We start from the raw sequence: 21421 nt of genomic DNA on the forward strand, positions 1-21421 counted from the left end.
CCTTTAAGCTGATTGGAGGATGTAAAAAACCTCCCTTCCCCATTTGCCTTTAAAAGCAAGTGCTTGTGTGATAATAAACGGAACTGCTTGACAGAACCCCCTTTAATGGGCTGATTGGGGCCAGTGGCTGTGCTCACCTCTCTTCACGGCTCTCTTCCCCGTCTCCTTCCAAGGGGGCCAGAGGGAAAGAGGAATCTGGGCAACTCGCTCACCCACCAGAAGGAACACCAAGGGAGAGACTGATAATGAGGCTAAGGGCTGTTCGGGTCGGCCAGCAGCTGACCCAACAAACTTGTATCTGTGAAAGGAGTTTTTAAGACTAAAATATCAGTATCATCACCATACTGTCTATAAAGTCATGCTATATATTTTTTTTTAAAGAAAGAAAAAGCAAAGAAAAAAGAAAAAAAGGCTAAATCACAAAGATCCTTATTCTGTTGCCTACCTAGAATCCCTTGACAGAAATTCAACTATAGACTTGAACTGACTTCAGGGGAAAATTGAAAATCTCTCCAGTCTGGCAAGAGGAGTCCTTTGAATTTTTAAGTAAGAATCATAGACTTCGGGGTTTAAAAGATTCTGAGAAGCCCTGACACGTGATCACCTGGCCTCTGTGCTCAAACACTTCCAGATATTGAAGTTTCCTGTTCTAACCACTGAAAAATTCTTTTTTTTTTTTTTAAAAAAAAAGCTGACCAGTGAGATCTTAACCCTTGACTTGGTGTTGTCAGTACCACACTCTCCCAAGTGAGCTAACTGGCCATCCCTATATAGGGATCCGAACCTGTGGCTTTGGTGTTATCAGCACCACAGTCTCCCAAGTGAGCCACGGCTGGCCCCTGCTGAAAAATTCTTATTTTTCTTGGGTCAAAAACCTGCCTCCACTTCCTTTCATACTTTCCTTGCTCCTGGTGCTGTACTTTGAAGCCTCCAGCTCTGGACTGCTCCCTCCCTGTTCTTTCTCTAATTACCTCCACTGTTTACAGACACCTTCCTGTCTCTCTTAGGTCTTCTTCTCACCACCCCAGCCCCCAAATGAAACAGCTACACATCCTTAAACTCTTCCTCCTCCTTTGGCCCCCTCTGAGTTATGAAAGTCCCTCTTGAAACTGAGGCCACAAAAAGAAGTGCATTATTTCAGACGCAGTCAGCACAGTTCTGATCTGTGTTGACTTCCACAATGGGAATAAGACAATGTTTCCCAAACTAATTGTTACCCACAGACCAGGCTCTGCTTGCCCTTTCTCACTAAACAGATGACTCGAAAGTCCAGAAGTTGGTGCAAGGATTGGAAGGTTAATTCAGATAACCGGCATCTGGGGGATGACTAGGCTAAAATCATCCCAACTTCTGATGCCTGTTCTGGGCTTTATAAAAGGGAAGAGGCAGGAAGATGAAGTAACGGTCTTTGTTCTGAAAAAAAGGGGGGGGGGCGTGAATCTGGGAGCAGCAGATGGTCTGAGTCAGATGTCAGGGTCCCATGATGGATTGGGAACTTCAGCGTCACAGAGTCTGTGGTCAGCTTCTAGTCCTTGATGTTACCTCGGGGTCGGAGTCCTTATCTCCTAGGGAGAGCTCAAGGATAACAACCTCAGTCAAATATCATAAATATACCTGACTTGGATTTCTAATTAATGTGGATGCAGTTTTCTTTTAAGAAAGAGGGGGAGTTTACAATCAGCTAGGTTATCTTGCCTCTCTCATATCTCCTCTTTGTCTGCCCTAATGAGAGAGGTAAGAAAAACAGGAAACTTAGTTTCAGTCTTTAGTTGGAGGTGCACAACCTCTGAAGTAAGTCAACATAAGAGGGGGTGATTTCATCTCTGGGCAGTCTCAGCCAAATGGTCAATCTTTCAATTTTTCTGCTAACCTCAAAGAATTGATGATTATCAGTTCCCAAGTTAAGGGCTGACTGAAACTTTCTGCTTGGTCTTAGTTACCCTAAAGATGGTTGTTTTTCTGGCTAAGGTCCTTTTCATACTTATTCCAGAAACTGCCTCATAATTTTTGCCATTCCCACTTATCATCCATACTATTTAATTACTTACTTTAATTCGTGTTTTTAAAGATTAAATCTATTTTTTAAATATCTGGGAATTCAGTACTACTTGACATTAATAGAAGGCAACTGTAAAAACAAATGCAATAAAATGATTTAATTCTGACTAGATGCAGTTTAAAAAGAAATTAGCAAATTAGCAAGTGTTGGAACAATACCAGCAGAAACCAAGACTTCCTTTTGAATAATTCTTTTTGAAAAAAGAATGTTTATATTCTACTAATACCAACAACAGGAACTGACACATGTAAAGTGTTTAGTGCCCAATAAATGGTAGCTTTAATGTTAGAAATAACTCAAACGAGGGAAATACTATTATTCTCATTTTCTTAATGAGGAAACAGAGGTGGCAGAGAGGGTGTTAATTTCATGTGATTTCACTCCTTCTAAGTGACTGGACCCAGAATTTAAACTCAGGATTCAAATCCAGAGCCAAGATCTTAACCTCAATGATTCATGTACCACTGGGGTGGAATGTAGTATAACCAAAATTTGCTGAAAATAAAGGAGGTAAGGCATGGTGGGGGATGGGACCTGGGATTTAGTGGGAAGCCTTGGAATAGAGTTGCCAGATAAATTGCAGGATACTCAAGTTAAATTTGGATTTCAGATAAACGATGAGTACTATTTGGTATAAGTATGTCCCAACTAAAAAGTTATTTGTTGTTTATCTGAAACTCAAATTTAATGGGAGGTCCTGCATTTTTATTTGCTAAAGCTGGCAGCCCTACCTGGGAACCAAAGGCATGATTCCAGCAGGAAGTTTAGACCCACGGAGGGGCAGGCAATTAGAGCTTCAGTGAGGGCCTGTGGTAAATCCAACCCCTGTCACTAGGCGGCAGTAGAGGACTCACCTGAGCCGGGGAGGGGCCGGTGGGGAGAGAGAACAGACCGGAAAAGGGTTTTGAGGCTGCGCTAGATCCTAACACACAATCTCGCACAATCTCGAATCAAATCAGCAAAAGACAGAACAGGCAGCTCACAGAAAAAGAACAGTTTATACACGAGTTATAAACATGAAGAGATGCTTAGTCCCACTCATGATTAAATTAATAAAGCTAAAACAAAATGAGTTATTTTACATCCCTCATATTGGCAAAAATTAAAATATCTAAAAAGATAAATAATACTGTGTTGTGATAAGTATGAAAAGATACTATGTGAGTGGAGACTGGTGCATCATCTTTGGATTAATATCAAGATATGAAATGCATGTTGCCTTTAATCAATTATTTAACTCCTAGGGATTTATCAGACAGGTTTACTCTCCCTTATATGTGGAGACATATGAAGATGTTCATCATAGTTTGTACTAGGCACGAACAAAACAAACAGCCTAAAGAACCACCCAAAGGGAATTGGTTAAATAAATAACATATCTAGGTAATGGAATACTATGCATTCATTTAAGGATGGTGTAGATCTATATATGTTCATTAGGAAAGAATTCTAAGATATTTTGCTATGTGAAAAAAGCAAGATGCAGACCAGTGTATATAGTTTTCTTCAATTTGTGTGTAACAGAAAGAGAGAGAGTGCGCGCGAGGGGATGAGACGTATTTGTAAATGTATAGAACGTTTCTGAAAGGGTAGCCAAGAAATCATTCACATAGTTCTCCTTGGGGAGGGAGACAGGGACTCTAGGATGGGAAGAAAACTTCCTATTCATTGTATCGTTTTTATTTATTAATTTTACTCATTAATTATTAATTAATTGTATCAGTTTTACGTGGGTTTTTTTTTTTTTTGTCTTTTTCGTGACCGGTACTCAGCCAGTGAGTGCACTGGCCATTCCTATATAGGATCCGAACCCGCGGCGGGAGTGTCGCCGCGCTCCCAGCGCTGCACTCTCCCAAGTGCACCACGTGCTCGGCCCTACGTGTTTTTTTTAAAACCACATGCAGGTATTACCTTTAGAAATGTAAACTAAAAAAGAAGTTTAAAAAACAGATGTCAAAATCAGACTAAGAGGTATGATAACCAAAAGAATCTGCTCTGACCAGTTCAGCTAAATTACAGGGCCTTGGGAAATCTGGGATAAGTCAGTAATCAGGTACACCTGTCCTGGAAAACATTATCATAAGGCCATTTTACTTAGTAGCAGCCATAATGGCACCAGAGAGCCATAAAATAACCTAGAATACTTCTTAATACCCTCCCTAGATCCCTGCATGTAGGATGTAACCTAGTAACAATCCCAAGTGTATATGTCATGTACTACCAATAGAAAGCCTGATAAAGTAATCAGGAGGGACTGTCTTTCCCTCTCTCTCCTTTGACCCTTCACCCTTTTATGATTATAGAATGTTAAGCTCTGCTGGCCCTCCTGGGAACACATTTTCAGGGTGACCTGATCTATGTGACTCCCTGGCTGCAATTGTCATATTTGCTCAATAAATCCTTGCTATATGTATTTGTTCTTTGTGTCATTTTAAGTCAACACATGGAAGAAAATGTGTCTAAAGCTGAGATGGGCAAAGTGGAAATGGATCTGGCCCCTGGGCAATGGAGCAAGTCTTCAGGTAGTGGGAACCTGGCAGGTCTGTCCAGAATCCAAGAAGTCTTTGGTTCCCGGGATGCTTGGCCTGGTCTCCCCTGGGGTGAGCTGGGGAAGTGTCCACAATCTTTGTGCTCAGGAAGCTACTGTGGATGGACCCTGTCAACTGGCCTCTTCTTAGGCAGCCTGAGGATGATGTTCATATGAACTGTGGATGACAGAGGCCACGACAGAGCAGGGCCGGAAGACTCTCTTCACCTGTGTATTTTACTTCTTTTGCTGACTGGTACGGGGATCAGAACCCTTGATCTGGTATTAGAACATCGGTCTCTAACTACCTGAACTAACCGGTCAGCCTTCTTTACTTCTCTTAACACAGTCTTAGGCATTGCTTACTTTTTTAGATTCACAGACGGCTGTGGTCAGGTTAGCTCCTAGAAATTTTGATCTTACTGACAGGAGAGGCCCAGAAGATTAACAGTAGATAGAAGAGAAAGGCAGAAGAGCCCAGAGGTGGGCAGAGGTACTAAGAGGAGGGAGGGGAGAACAGGAAAAAGTTGAGTCCAGGAGATAGGATTTAGAGTGACAACAGTACTTCTCAAAGTGAGAACTGCAGACAGGGCCCTAAACATGGAAAAACACTGAACCCACCTCCTAACACATACGGAGTTAAAAAATAAGAAGATATGAAATAAATCTTCTCAATTTTGTTGTGAACCTAAAGCTGCTCCAAAAAATAAAGTCTATTTAAAAAAAGGTATGGAAGTCTGGAAAATTTTTGGATTTTCCCGTGGTAGCTTCTTTGATATTTAAAAATGCTAATCATAAAATATTTTTGTAAATCTTCTTGTTTCCCTAGTGTGCTTACACCCTGAATATTAGGCCTCATGGCTAGGTTAACATCAGCACAGCCAGGTTAAGCAACTTCCCCTCTATCTCCCCCTCCCCTTTTCCTTTTCTGCTCCCGGTACTGAGCAGTGAAATTCCTTTCCTGGGAAGGTAAATATGACCTTTATGATCAAAGGAATGTCTTGTGGGCTTCGGTAGCTGGCTTCCGCTACTTCACATGGAGAAATGTGAAATGCTTTGCGCTGATATAGCAGCGACACTAATTAGAAGCCTATGCCCTAACCAACCAGGTGTTAGCAGACTACAAGGGCTGGGTCACCTTGCATACCACTGATTTCAAAATGGCCCATTACTCTGCTAGAACCCTCAAAGGCTTATGTACCCCTGCTTTCCTTTGTTTGGGGGAATTGATCTGGCTCAGTCTCCCCTCCACGTTGGTGGAAACAAAGCCTTTTGGTTGAAGTAGCGCCTGGCTCGGGTCTCTTTCTCTGCCTTTTCTCTGTCTTGCCAAACCTCACACTGAACTTGTGCTTTAGTCTCTCTGTTGGATAATTCGCCTCTGTCTGCAGATCACTGGTAGCAAAAATTACCTGGCTTTTGGACGGCTACTTCAGTACTACTAAATAAGAAGCTCCAGGGGTGGGGCCAGGAACCTGAGTTCTCACTAGATTAAGAAATAATAATACATAGCATAATAGCCAGCCTACAAGATGGCCCCCAATGGTTCCTGCCTCCTGGTATTAATTCCTTAGTGCAGTTTCCTCACACATTGTACCAGGGTGGCCTGCATGACCCATAGTACATGACAGAAGTGAAAATATGTCACTTCTGAGATTAGGTTATAAAAGACTATAGCTTCTGTCTTGGGTGCCTGCTTTCTCTCTCTCTCGGGCCTTTCACTCTGGGGAAGTAAGCCACTGCATTGTGCATAGCCTGTGGAGAAACCGTGCAGCAAGGAATAGAAGATTCTGTCCTGCTGGTAGCTGAAGCTTGCCAACAACTATGTGAGTGAGGTTGGAAGCCGATTCTCCATCCCCAGTTGAGTCTTGACAAGACTGCCATCCCAGGCCCCAGTTGACAGATTGACTACAACCTTATAAGAGATCCTGAGCCAGAACCGTCTCTACTAAGCCACTTCTGGATTCCTGACACTCAGAAACAGTGAGATAATGAATGTCTGTCTTTTCAGCTGCTAAATTTAGAGGTAATTTATCATGCAGAAATAACTACTATAAGTACCATTTGTTGAAAGCTTACTATATACCACATTGTCTTCCAAGTGTTCAACACACATTATCCCAGGCGAATTTTACAAATATTTATGAGGTAGGAAGTACAAATATTATCCCCATTTTATAGGAGAAACCAAAGTTCAGTGAAACTGCTGAAATACCATCATTCTGCATATAAAGTTCAGAGGAGAATATCCAAAATGTTAAGTGAAAGTATTACAAACCAGTTCTTTTAACCATAAAATAAAAATTTGCTAGAATTGTGCTTTAGTGTAATTAACAAAAAGGATCATTATATACGTCTTAGCAAAAAATGTACTCCCCAATGTACTTAAATTAGGTAAACTAGTTTGCCAGTCACCACAGGATTTTCCATTTAAATGTTACCAAGTACATTTTAAAATTTAGCCATAATTAAGCTAAAGTGGACTTTCCAAGAATTAATTGTCACTAATGTAGGCTCTTTTGTGTGTGTATGTGTTTACTAGTTTGTGGCAATAAAGTCATGCCATCGGCATAAATGAAAAAAGGAAAAAGAAAGGTTAAGAAAGTTTAAGTGCCCTAAATGTGTTCTCATAGTGGTTAGTTGACTTGCTGAGTCAGGATTAGAACCTGGGCCTTTGGACTCCTGCACTGGGGCCATTCTTATGGCATGAGACTTTCTCTTATGAAACCCTGTCTGGTCCCCGTGTAGGTGCAAGGCAGAGCTGGGTTGCTAGTCCTGAAGGCACCTTGGATATCAGTGCTGACTCTGCCAGCTGTGATTTCACCTGACCAGTGGGAAGAGAGAGGGGAAGCTCTGGCTTAGGAAGCTGAATGCTGCCCTCCCCACGCCCACTAATTTATTTTTCCCAACTGTGCTCATCTGTGCTGTTCTGGGAAGCAGCAGTAGCGAAAGTATGGATTTTTAGAACCATCAAGACCTGATGTCAAATCCTGGCTCTGCCACTTAATTTCTGTGTGACCTTGGCCTAGAAACTTCACCTTTCTGTACCTCAATTCCATATTTTCATTCATTCAATCATACATTTATTCAAAAATGTTTATTGAGAAATCACTAGGCAGTGGAGTTCCATGGTGCACAAGATAAAGTTCCGTATCTCTAAGAGCTTTTAGGTCATATGGGAATGGTAATAGGTACTATAAAGACAATAAAATAGGGTAAAGTGAGTGGCCAGGGGTGCTGCTTATATGTAAAAAGAGATGGTATCATATGACCTAGCTATCCCACTGTTGGGAATATACCTAGAGGAATGGAAATCATCAAGTCGAAGGTATACCTGTTCCCCAATGTTCATTGCAGCACTCTTTACAATAGCCAAGAGTTGGAACCAGCCCAAATGTCCATCATCGGATGAGTGGATACGGAAAATGTGGTACATCTACACAATGGAATACTACTCAGCTATAAAAACAAATGAAATACTGCCATTTGCAACAACATGGATGGACCTTGAGAGAATTATATTAAGTGAAACGAGTCAGGCACAGAAAGAGAAATACCACATGTTCTCACTTATTGGTGGGAGCTAAAAATTAATATATAAATTCACACACACACACACACACACACACACAAACCCAGGGCGGGGGGGGGGAAGAAGATATAACAACCACAATTACTTGAAGTTGATACGACAAGCAAACAGAAAGGACATTGTTGGGGGGGGAGGGAGGAGAGGGAGGAGAGAGGGAGGTTTTGGTAAGGGGCAACAATAATCAACCACAATGTATATTGACAAAATAAAAGTTAAAAAAAATAAATTAATTAAAAAAAAAAAAAGAGATGGTATCCCTACTTCACAGGATTGACATAAAGATTACATAAGATAGTACATGTGAAGCACTTAGAATCGTGCCTGGGACAGAGTATTAATAATGGTAACAATTATTGAGTCCTTGTTATGTTCTAGACATTGTTCTAAGTGCTACAGATGAACTAATTCATGTAATGACCTTATTTTACAGATAAGGGACTGAGGCATAGGTAGGTTGAATTACTTGCCTAAAGATCAGAGAGTTAACAGATCATGGAATTGTGACCTAAACCCTGATATTCTTTTCTGAGTCTATGTTTTTAACTGCTTTATTAAAGATTAGTGGTGCTCTCTGCCTTCTATAACTTGATTTATGGAGGATGAAAGGCCCCAGAGGAGGTCATGTTCAATTCTGTTGGAGGTGTGGGGGTTGGAAGCCAGGTGGGACTGACATCGGCAGCTTACGGAGTAAATGCAAGGGCATTTGGAAGGCAAGTAACCATGTAACCTGGTGATGCTACTAGATGACAGAAAATGAGAGCTGAGGATAATGACGTTATAAGATAATAGGATAAAGAGGGTGTCTTAATTATAACAAAATACATAGACTGGGTGGCTTAAACAACAGACATTATTTTCTGACAGTTTTGGAGGCTGCAAGTCCAAGATCAATGTGCCAGCATGGTTGGGTTCTGGTGAGGGCTTTCTTTCTCACATGGTGGAAGTTGGGTAGAGAGAGAGCTCACACCGTGGCATCTATTTTTATAAGGGTACTAACCCCATCATGAGGGTGTCACCCTTATGACCTCATCTAATCCTAATCACCTCCCAAAGGTCCTGTCTCTAAATAGCATCACACTGCAGGTTAGGCCTTCTATATATAAATTTGGGGGGGACTCAGTCCATAGCAGACAGATGAACAGGAACTATGGAATGTAATGCCAGAATCTGGATCTGCAAAGCTTTCCCTGGCAGGAATCTAACAAAGATGAAACACAATAGGAGAAATGTCAAGTCCTGAGTTTAGATCCAAAAAATTGTGAAATTCAGAATGGAAGAAAATATTTTGCGATTTAATTAATTGCAACCTCAGGCTGAGGCAATGGGGACGACGTGGTCACCAAAAGAGCTGAATCTCTTCCTCTGATTGAATGCGAACACTCTTTGGACAACATTGTATTTGGGCACCCCTCACAACACAGTTCTAAAGTGCCTTAGGTAGCTTGGGTGTGGCACTTCCTGGACCCTGCCACCTCAAAACAAATCCTATTATGTGCAATCTTCTTCCCCAGGTATTTTCTTTCTTCCTTTTTTTCTTTTGGTGGCTGGCCAGTACAGGGATCAAACCCTGGACCTTGGTGTTATCAGCACCATGCTCTAACAAACTGAGCTAACCAGGCAGTCCCCCATGTATTTTCAAATAGGCCCAGTCATTTTATTGCTTGTGAACTTTATGAAGTATTGATATATGAATTTCTATTACTTAACTTGCCACAATACATTAGATTGTTGTATAGATAGCAAGTGTCAAAGGGTAAAGAAAGATGCATGAAATAAAAATTTAAGTTTGAGAAAATTAAAATTGAGAATGGCCCAAAGATTATCTTATTTTAGTGGTACAAATCCATTTATAGGCAAGCTCACAAACATTAAGGAACTATTGAAGTCCTGCAAGAACATGCTTACTTTATCATACACCCATCTCCATTCTTATCAACCCCTTAACTGCCCCATAACCAGTGAACTTTTTCTCTCTGGCCACAACATCCAGTCCTTCCACCACTCCCTCTTCCTAATTTCTAGCTCTTCTCCCTCAAAAGGACCCCTATGGGCTGTACAGCATGTGTAGTCAGACATTCATTTATTCAGCAAATATTTATTGAACACCTACTATGTGCTAGATTCTATGTTAAATACGAGCGATATAATGGTGACCAGAAACAGGCATGGTCTCATCTGTTATGGAGCTTATAATCTAGTCAGGGAGAAGATAATAAAACAATCTAATTCAGCTCATAATTACAAATTGAAATGACATCTATGAAAGATCAAATTGATACAGACACCACAAGAGCAAATATTGACAGCATTGGTTGGGTGCTGTCCAAAAAACTGGGAAAGTCAACTTTACTAGTAAAGTGATTTAATCAAGCCAGGGAAGTCATAGGGAGTTAATCATCATAAGTTGATGGGTGAGTTCAACCTCTTGTGATAAACATAGTGTATAACCTCAAGTAAATTACTCAGTTTCTTACAACAAACATTCTAACAAAAGCGGTTTTCTATAAAAAAATTTATGGTCTCAAGTTTGTTAGTCAATGCTTCTTGAAACCATTAAAACCAACCTGTCATCTTCCAGGGAAGTCCTTTGCCATTATTAGTAAATAAACTTAGAAACCGTCTTAGTCAGCTGCCATAAAAAATACCATAGACCATGTGGCTTAAACAACAGGCATTTATTTTCTCACAGTTCTGTAGGCTAAAAATTCAAGATTAGGGTGTTAGCATGATCAAATTTTGGTGAGGGCCTCCCTCCTGGTTTGCAGATGGCTGCCTTCTTGTGGTGTCCTCACCTGGCAGAGAAAAAAAGCTCTGATGTGTTTTTCTTTTCTTATAAGGTCACTAATCTCATCTTGGGGACTCCATCCACGTGACCTCATTTAAACCTAATGACCTCCCCAAAGCACCTCCTAATACTACTACCACATTAAGGTTAGGGCTTCAACATATGAATTTTGTGGGGACACAAACATTCAGCCTATAACAGAAACTCAACTTTATAATGACAGAATATAGAATAAATATAGATTTAACATACATTTAATGGTAACTGATATGTAAATATTCTCTGTTCTTTTCATTATCTGTCCAAGAGGTAATGGCTACTGATTCTTAGTTATTTGCAAGCACCTGTGTCAACAGTTGTTTTAGTCAGTTTTGTGTGTTGCTATAACAGAATACCTGAGACTGGGTAATTTATAAAGAACAGAGGTTTATTTGGCTTACAATTCTGGGACAGCTGCATCTGGCACGGGCCTCAGGCTGCTTCTACTCATGGCTGAAAGTGGCAGCAGCTGGCAGGTGCAAGCAGATCACATGGCGAGAGGAAGCAAGAGACAGAGAGGAGGTGGCAGGGTCCTATAAACAACGAGCTCTAGCGGGAACTAATAGAGCGAGAACTCACTTACTACCCCTCCTTCCCCAGGGAGAGCATTAATCCATTCTGAGGGATCCGCCCCCAAGACTCAATCAGTTTCCAACACTGCCACATTGGAGATCAAATTTCCACATGAGTTTTGGAGGGGGCAACACATCCAAACTCCATCAACAGTCTTCTTTCTAAGGTTCCTCATTAAATAGGGAACCAAAACTTGTGGCCTCTGGCTTCTGATATAATTTCTGAACAAGGCTGATCAAAGAATGATTTGGGGTTTATAATTTTTTGTTTTCTCATATGTGACCTATGGCAAGTCCCTCAGCCTGTCTCTCTGAGCCTCAAGTTCCTCACCTGTAAAATGAGATAATAATAGTGTCTATATTATTGTCTTTGTCTATTTCATGCTGCTATAACAGAATACCACAGACTGAGTAATTTATAATGAACAGAAATTTATTTGGCTCATGGTTGTAAAGGGAAGACCACGAACGTGGTGCCAGCGTGTGGTAAGAGCCTTCTTGCTGTGTAATCCCATGATAGAAGGTGGAGAGGCAAAAGATGAGAGAGAGAGAGCGAGAGAGACAGAGAGAGAGAGAGAGAGAGGAAAGGAGGGAGGGAGGGAAATGAACTCATCCTTTTATCAGGAACCTACTCTCTTGATAATTAATCCACTCCTGGGCCCGCCTGTGGCTCACTCGGGAGAGTGTGGTGCTGATAACACCAAGGCCACGGGTTCGGATCCCATATAGGGATGGCCGGTTTGCTCACTGGGTGAGCGTGGTGCTGACAACACCAAGTCAAGGGTTAAGATCCCCTTACCGGTCATCTTTAAAAAAAAAAAAAAAAAAAAAAAGATAATTAATCCACTCCCATGATATTAATGCATTCACGAGGGCAGAGCCCTATGACTTAATCATCTCTTAAAGATCCCATCTATCAACAGTGTTGGATTAAGAATTAGGTTTCCAACACATGCTTTTTGGGAGACATACAAATCAGCAATTATAAAGGTATTGTGAGAATTTAAAGAAAAAATACATATAGGTAGAGCACCCAGCACAGTGTCTAGCATATAGCAAACATTAGAAAATATTTGCTATTATTAAGAAAGGAAGGAAGGAAGGAAAGAAGGAAGAAAAGAAAAAACAATCGCAATAATATGTTGAATTTTCAAAAGGAGAGAAGAGAAACAGTTACAAGAGGTAGGAAAGGGGAAGGGGTGGGGGTTAGAGAGAAATTGGTTAAGGGTCACAATGAATGATTACAGTTTGTAATGATGAATATACTAATTCCCTGATTTGATCCTTACGTATTGTACAGATATTGACATTCAACTTTGTATAATCAATTGTTTCAGTAAAAAAAAAAAAAAAAATTGCTATTATCAATACAGGAAGTAGAGCTTATAGAAAATGAATCGAAACAGAAATGTGATCTTTACATAATGCTTAAAGAATCTGGAGCTGGCTGGTTAGCTCACTTGAGAGAGCATGGTGCTGGTAACACCAAGGTCAAGGGTTCAGATCCCCATACTGGCAAGCTGCCAAAAAAAAAAAAAAAAAAAAAAGGGAGTTTACATGGTTACATGTATTTATCAGATGAACTAATGTTCTTCAGAACTGTCACAAAAGCAGAAACTCTTTTTGAAGGATAATTTGAAATTTATGTGGACAGCAATTTGTTAATAATAAACATAATAATTCCCTTTGATTTAATCATCCTACTTCTAAGAATTTGTCCTAAGATAATAATCAAAGATGTGGACAAAGATTTAGTATAGGATGTTCATTACAGCATCATGTATAATAGGAAAACAGTTTACATATCCCAGGATATGGGAAGGTTAAATAAATTTTGGTAAATTTACATTTTAAAACCTGAAAATTCGTGTAAAACAATTGGAAGGAAATATACCAAAACATCCAACTGTGGTTATCTCTGGACTGTGGCATTGTAGGTGGGTTCTGTTATATTATTTATGCTTTCTGTTTTCCAATGTTTTCATAATGAATATGTGTTACTTTCATACTTGAAAAGACTCTTTTTAATAGCCTCATAGACAAAAATGTTTTACCCTAAGCTTTGTGGGGTTTTTTTGGCAGCTAGCTGGTGTGGGGATCTGAGTCATTGACCTTGGTTTTTTAACACTGTGCTCTAACCAACTGAGCTAACCGGCCAGCCCTCCCCTGTGCTTCGAAAAGGGCCACATTGGGACGACAGAATCCTGATACCAAAAGGAACTATTTAAAAATCTTCTGAATGAATCTTCATGCTTCTTTTTCACACTCTGCTTCCACTACTCCAGTTCAGATCTCTACCCTTCTCATGGACTATTGTAACAGCTTCCTAATTGTTCTCCTTGCCTCCAGTTTTGACTGTGCCATCCCATTCTCCATACTGATAGCTGCTAGAGTGATCTTTCTACAGAGGAAATCTGATTGTTCACCTGAAATCTTCACGGCTCCCTATGGACTTCATTGTGAAGTTGAAACTCCTTAGCACAGCAGGTGCATCACAGTCTAGTCCCCAAACACACACCTCTTCCTGCTTCATTGCCCTGGTACCCTAAGCTCCAGACACACCTGGTCACTCCCTGTTACACTGCTCTGTCTTTGCACACATGCACTGTTCTGGCTGGTAAACCCTGCCTACCCTTTAAGCTGTCAGATGCCCCTCCCCCAGGAAGCCTTCTCAGACTTCTCCCTCCACAGGCAGCATTAGTTCCATTTGGCTACCCTTTCCTTGGTGCCTACTTTCTTTATTGACTTATTGTTTCATATATCTGTCTCCCCCATAAGATGCACCTCTTTGAAGGGTATCACTTAACTATTTAATAAGTATTCACTGTGCCAGGCCTTGTGCTAGGCACTGGCATTTCAAAAAATGCATTGTTTACTTCTTTGCCTCTGCCCAGCACCTGGCACATGCTTATTGAATGAATGGCTCAATGAGTTTTCTAGTACAGAGGTTCTCAAACTTCAGTGTGCAAATGAATCACTCAAGGAGCTTGTTAAAATACAGAAGGCAGGTCCCCACCCTAAAGCTCTTGAATCAGAACCTCCTGGGTGAAGTTTGGTCATCTGCATGTTTACCAAGCTTCCCAAGAGATTCTGAGGCAATCCAAAGTTTGTGAACATTGAAAACCCTCACTTATCTTCAGAAAAGACCATGCCTAAGTCATTCCAGCCAGATAAAAGTTCACTCTGAATTTGTTTCCTCAAAGAAAGGAAAGCACTATTTATCAAAAACTTATTAAGTATCAGGTGCCTTATATTTAGGTGTCTTATATACTTTTCTCATTTAATTCTCACAAAAACTCTGCTCCGAGGGAACTACTTGTCTCCCCCTTTCAAAGGAAACTGCAGCTCAGAAAGATTCAGTCTCTTGCTCAGGAGAAATGGTTGGCGCTGGGAATCTAACCAGGAACTATCTGGCCTCCAGAGCTGTTCCATGACACCAGGCTGCCACTGCACTCCTGCCACAGTCAATGCCACTCTTCTGTGTGCCTCATTTTTCACCGTCTCCAAATGCCTACCAGCACACTGGTGCTGGTGCCCTGATGATGGTTTCACCAGGCCTACGAGAAATGGGAAAAATAAAAGGAATGCAACTCTTTTCGCTAAGCTGAAGTCTAGTTAAAGGATTGGCTTCAATTTTCTGCATTTTTAGGGTTAAAATATTTTTTGTTTTTTGAAGTGATGATGGCAGTTGGTTGTTTCCTTTTTAAAATGTTCTTACTTGGTAAAATAAAAAAATACGCAACCCTAATTGTCTAAGTTTGTTTTTTTTTCTCTCATTTTACTGGTTCTGGAAATCCCAAATGTGGATACTGCTCCTTTCAACACAGTTCCCCCCAACAGTGTGAGCCTGTTTCCCCAGCTCTGTAGCAAGTGGGGATCACTCACAACACTTCTGCATACGATGGAGGTTGAGACGCATGTTGCTGGGTGTGGGGTGGTGTGTGTGTGTGTGTGTGTGTGTGTGTGTGTGTGTGTGTGTGTGTGTGTGTATAGTAATAAGAAGAATGGGTCGATTTTTCAGATTGGGAGGAAGGAAGAAATGGGGAAACTGCTCTCATCCCCTCCTCCCCTGCTGCCTTTCCTCTCCTTCCCAACCTGGCTGGCCGGGATGGGAGCCCTCAGAGCTGGGGGCAGGGAAAAGAGGATGATTACAATTCCAGCTTTTTCATTTGCAGTTCAAACTCTATTGTAATTATTACATGTGAATTACGTGCTCCCAAAGCCCACTCCGGATGGGAGGCAGGAAGCCAAGCTGCAATAGGAAAGGGTTTGGAGAGGGCTGAAGTAACACAACTCTCCTGACTCCTGCACGGGGTGCCTCTGCCTCACTGCCCTTTGCTCCACTCCTGGCCTGTCCGGAGAAATCTCCTCAAAGGCCCAGTCAGCCCTCGCTGTCCCTGCCCACTTTCTGGTCTTGGGAGATCTAAAGAGAGGAAGGCAGAGTGGAGGTGGGAAGCTGAGGCAATGGTTGTGTTGGCCTCTCCTGCTGGACCATGAGCCCCATGAGGACAGAGAAGGTCTGTTTTGTTCATGTTTGTGTCCCAGTTACAGCCTGGTCCATTGTAAGTGGTTAATAAATACTGGTTACATGAATGAGTGATTGTATCTCAGTGAGATTAACTAGAGAAAGGGTCTGGCAGGGGAGATTATCTGTCTGGGAAGATGGGGGTCTCTGGGAGGAAGAGATAAGGAGGTCTGCCCTGGCCTGTTACCCAAGACTGGTCCTCAGGTGCTGATGTTAATGAGAGAATCACTTCCCAGATTCTGAGTGGAATCTTCTAGGTAAGTTTTTTTTTTCTCAAAGACCATCCTTTTTCCCAACCTCAGACACTTCTCCTTTCTTGTTTCTAGTTCCTCCTTCTAATTTCCTGACACTGAGGAAGGAGCGACCCCAAAGTGCATCCCAGACAGCTTAGGGTCTGGTCAGCTTAAGGAGGTGGGGTGGCGGTGCAAGGGCTGAACTTGGATGACCACACATGAGGACTTAAGCACTTGGACTTCACAGAGGCTGGAACTCTGGAAGCTTAGGTGTTGGAGATCATCTAGTCCCACACACCCCACCAAGTGGGATCCCTCCTGTGGCATCCCTCCAGTGGTATTGAGCCCCATTAGAAGACCCTTGGTTTGGCAGCTGTACAGTTAGAGAAATCCACTTGTGTCCCAGGGCTTGATGATGCCCTTGTCAATAGATGAAGGAAAGGAAAGAAGAGTAAGCATCTTATAGATGTGGGACTGTGCTGGACATGGTACATGTATTGACAAACTTCCTTTCACACCACCGGTGCCAGCTTCAGTATTTTGTAGAAAAGGAAACTGAGATTCAGAGAGGTTAAACAATTGCCAAAGCCCCACAGTAGATGAAGAACCTGGACTTAAATTCAGGTGTATCTGGCTCCAAGCCTGGAGGTTAACCAAAGAGCCCAGAATGTCCTTAGGGACACTGCCCTACATATTTTGTTTGTTTGTTGGTGGCTGGCAGTACTGTAATCCAAACAGTAAGTGTTGTAAGGATGCACTCTAACCAACTGAAATAACTGGCCAGTTCTTGCCCATGTATTATCTCAGGACAGCATCAAAATTTAGCCATAACCGAGTGATAGAGTTTAGACGTTATTGTCCCCCCCAAAACTCAAACGGAAATCTGATCCCCAACGTGGCAGTGTTGGGAGCTGTTTGAGTCATGGGGGCAGATCCCTAATGAATGGATTAATGCTCTCCCTGGGGGATGGGGGTAGTGAGTGAGTTCTTGCTTTATTAGTTCCCGCAAAAGCTGGTTGTTTGAAAGATGCTGGCACCTCCTCTCCCTCTCTCTTGCTTCCTCTGGCCATGTGATCTGCTTGTACCCACCAGCCGCTGCCACTTTCAGCCATGAGTAGAAGCAGCCTGAGGCCCGTGCCAGATGCAGCTGTCCTAGAATCGTAAGCCAAATAAACTTCTGTTCTTTATAAATTACCCAGTCTCAGGTATTCTGTTATAGCAACACAAAAACGTACTAATACACCGAGGGTCTGGAAAGATGAGTTCTGCTAAAATCTTTGACCTTTTCTTAAATGCCTACAAGAGCAGATTGTCACATTGTGGGTCATATTGGCTACTCTAGGGCTCACCTCCTTGACCTTGGTGGTCTCCAGTATGACAGATGCCTTCCAGAATGGATGTTTTCAGAAGATGGGTGATAGCAGGATTTAATATTCCTAGGTTGATTCCGGGAGGTAGAAAGGGCAGAAAGATAGGAACCTGGTGTTGGGACTGTGGAGCCTCACACAGACCATGGACCATGGAGCATGCAGTCAGGAATGAAGATGGGTCATGGCCCTCTCTCTTCAAAGCTTCTGGCCCACCACAATGGGGAAGCAGAACTACCATCTGTCACCTGTTCTAAAAGGAAAAACACAGATCGTGTGAGTGTATACTTCTGTGGGTATGTCTGTCTCTTTCCCTGTGAGTGTACTTAGATGTGGGTATATCTGGGCATGCAGATTCCAAAGTGGGATGAACTAAATGAGGTGAAAGTATCCTGTGGCAAAACCATAGCGGTCAGAGATGGAGCAGGCCACTGGGTGAGAAGAAGTCCCTCAGAAGGAGGCAAGGCAAGCCCAGAATGATTGCTGATCACCATTTCTAAGCATTGCCCATGTCGCTGGTGCTTGAGAGCAGCAAACAATCATAGAAGCTGGGAACAGGAGACAATTGGCTTCCTCTCATCCACTAGGTCAAGTCCAAACTCCTTAGTAGAACATTCAAGACCCTTCCTGACCTGCTTACATTTTCAGTGTCACCTTTTCCAGTACTACAGGTATTTCCCTGAATTCAGTGTGTCTGTTGTGCTTTTATGTACACATACAATTCCCCTGCCTAAAATGTCATATTCATTGGTGTCTGCTCAATGAAGACCAACTCATCTTTTTAGCTTTAGCCTCAGCTTCCTCAATTGCTCCAGGTGCAATGAATGATTTTGATGTCTTTTTGATGTCACCTGTGACTCACCTTCAAACCTCAATTATTTCAGTTGTCACATTGCATAATAATTGTTTACCTGCTTTCCTGAAGTGAACTGTGAATTCCATGAGGACAGAGTCTATATTTTACTCAATATTTCAAACTTCAGAATCTGATACAGTGGTTAGCCCATATTAGGTGCACAGTAAACATTTGTTAGATGAATGAATGAGTGAATAGGCTCACATTCTTTTAGAGGAGACAAATAAGTACAGAGAAAAATTACAAAGCTGTGTGAAAAGGACCATGCTAACTGGTCAGAGAGGAAGGAATGCCAGTTCCTACAATTTTCTACAGAAAGAAGGGAATGCCAGTTTTCAGGTAGCCCTATCCAACTCTCTGCCCCCTGCAATATACAATTCAAAATAAAAACACTGAACAGTAAATTAAAAAAGTATGTTTGAAACAAAAAAATCTCATCCATATGAATGAAATTAGGATAAGCTCTTTCTTTTTGGGAAGGGGTTAGTGCTTCTGTTTTGTTGGTGCCTGTATCAGTTAGGGTGCTCGCACACTCAAGAATTTAACTGAAGAGAATTTAATGACTATTTGCAGAGATGTGGGCAGGGTTAAAGAAACCAGCCATTGGTAAAGAGGTACCTGAAGACTAGCAATGGTGGCAAGCTGTTGCCACCCCAGGCCTGAAGGCACAAGGAGGGAGGCTATAGCTGTAGCCTTGGGGGAGTACAGCCATTGCCAGAATCTTAGCCTGGTCCAGTCGGCCTTATCCAAGTTCTCCTCCCACCCTCAGGTCTGCCTATGACTCTTATGAGCTGAACTCAAACAGAAGTGAGAGCCCTGGTGAGCCTGGGGATACAATCCATAGAGCTCAGGCTCCTGGAGCAGCATGGAGACTGGCCAAGAATGGATCTGGGTGGTGGGAGGGCAAGCAGAGAATAACCAGTACAGAAGGAAAATGCCTCTGCTTGTGGGCAGCCTATGTATATGATTAGTTTGCCTATTGGGTAATCAAGCACTGATTCAAGCCCTGTGGATGACAATTCTAGGTCTCATGTTTTGTATAGTTAGGTATTAGTGTATATACAGTTATTCAAATCTGTGCCACCAAGATAGTAGGTCTGGGATGGAACAAAGGTATCTGTTTTTAAAAAGCTTCCCAAGTAATTTTGATAGGCCCCACTTGTTGAGAACTGCTGATATACTCCACCTTCTCATTTTTACAGATAGGCAAATTAGGATTCAGGGAAATGAAAAATGCCGTTTGCCCACTCTCTGAGAACTATCCCTTAGGTAATGTTAGAGAATTTTTGTTGGAAAACTGAAATGTTTGCAACTATCTTGCAGCCCAATTTCTCTATTTTATTGATTAGAAAACTGAAGCCCCAAAGATAGAGTGATGTGCCGAATTATACAACCACAGTAGGAAGTCACAGAGGAAGGACTAGTACTAAGCACAGAATTTCTGACTCCCAATCCAGTGTTCTTTCCAGGCAGCACACTTTGTAGGAGTGTGTGTATGTGTATGACAAAGCCCTCGGGGCAGCAATTCTAGTCCTCCACTCTGGTGAAGTGGGTCTTCCCACAGCCCCGGACTGGAAAGAAAGCAGAGAAGGCAATGTTCATTGACCACTGGGGCTGGATACAGGAGGGGCCTGGAGAGGATGGGGCGAAGACTGTGGTTGACTCCTCATCTCAAGCCTTGACCCTCACCTTAGTGCGCCGGACTCTGAATTTCTGGTTGTCAACTCTGTCACTAGAAGACGGCTGTTCTTCCTCTGGGGGGTGGGGGGGGTTCAGGTCAACAGCACAGGCTTCAGGGAAAGCTGAGAGGGCCCAGAAGTAAAAGGAAGAGAACCATTGTGGGAGGGGATCACAGGAGACTTCAGCCTGTAGGTCTTTCCCCAGCCAGAACAAGGCTGGGATCCAGCCCTAGGGACTGTGTCACCATCCCGGGACGTTTGAAACTCCTTGATGGCTGCTAATTAGGTCTGGTCACCCCCCCCATTCCCAAAGCCTGACACAAAGCTACCGCCCTTCTACTATAGATCACTGGCCACTCCCCTATCCTTCGAGATGTATCTGAAATCTGCATCTCCAGAAATCCTGCTAGACTTCAATTTCCAGACGCCAGCAGCCCTTCCCCTCACCTATCCTACACAACATGTTAGGGTTGGGTGGAACCTTAAAAAACTATCATTCATCTTTAGATGAGGAAATCGAGACCAGAGAAGGGAAATGATTCACCCAATCACACAGCATGGAAGTGGCAAAACCAGGACTAGATTCCAGTCCATTTGACTACCTACCAGTCCACCCATGTAATTCCTGCGATTATGAACAAGTAGGTTCCAAATATGTTTGTGTAACTTTAGTGTATGTAATATCAACATTGAATCCACTTACGTGGTATTTTTGGTAAAGTTAGTTCACTCCTTTGGGTCCTTAAGGATGCTCAAGTCTGTGTCATTCGTGGCATGTTCTTGTGTGCGTGTTGCAGTTGTCTCTGAGTTGTGAAAGCTGTGTGTCTAGGGACAACTGAGTATCTGTGTTTGTTTAAATGTTAGGGTTATGGGTCTATGTCTGCTGTGTACCTACATACATGTCTCTCTTCGTGTTGAAGGTTGTGTGTCCGCTAACCATTGTGTGTCCATTTGGATGTGTGTACACAGTGAAGGTTGCAGGTCAAACTGCAATTGTGTCCCCGTGAAATGTATATTTAAAGGCCGAAGGGAACCTGACTTTGCCTTTTGTTCCCGGGTTATGAGAAAATGTGTGTAGTCGTGTGTCCAGGACAGGAATGTGTTTGTGTCTCAGCCAGGCTCGGTCCTCACCCAGGGATTGGGGTCACGGTCACGTTCTGGGATGCCCTGGCACGGCTTCCTGGGGGGGC

This window comes from Cynocephalus volans, chromosome 4, assembly GCF_027409185.1.
Source record: "Cynocephalus volans isolate mCynVol1 chromosome 4, mCynVol1.pri, whole genome shotgun sequence".
NCBI lineage: Eukaryota > Metazoa > Chordata > Mammalia > Dermoptera > Cynocephalidae > Cynocephalus > Cynocephalus volans.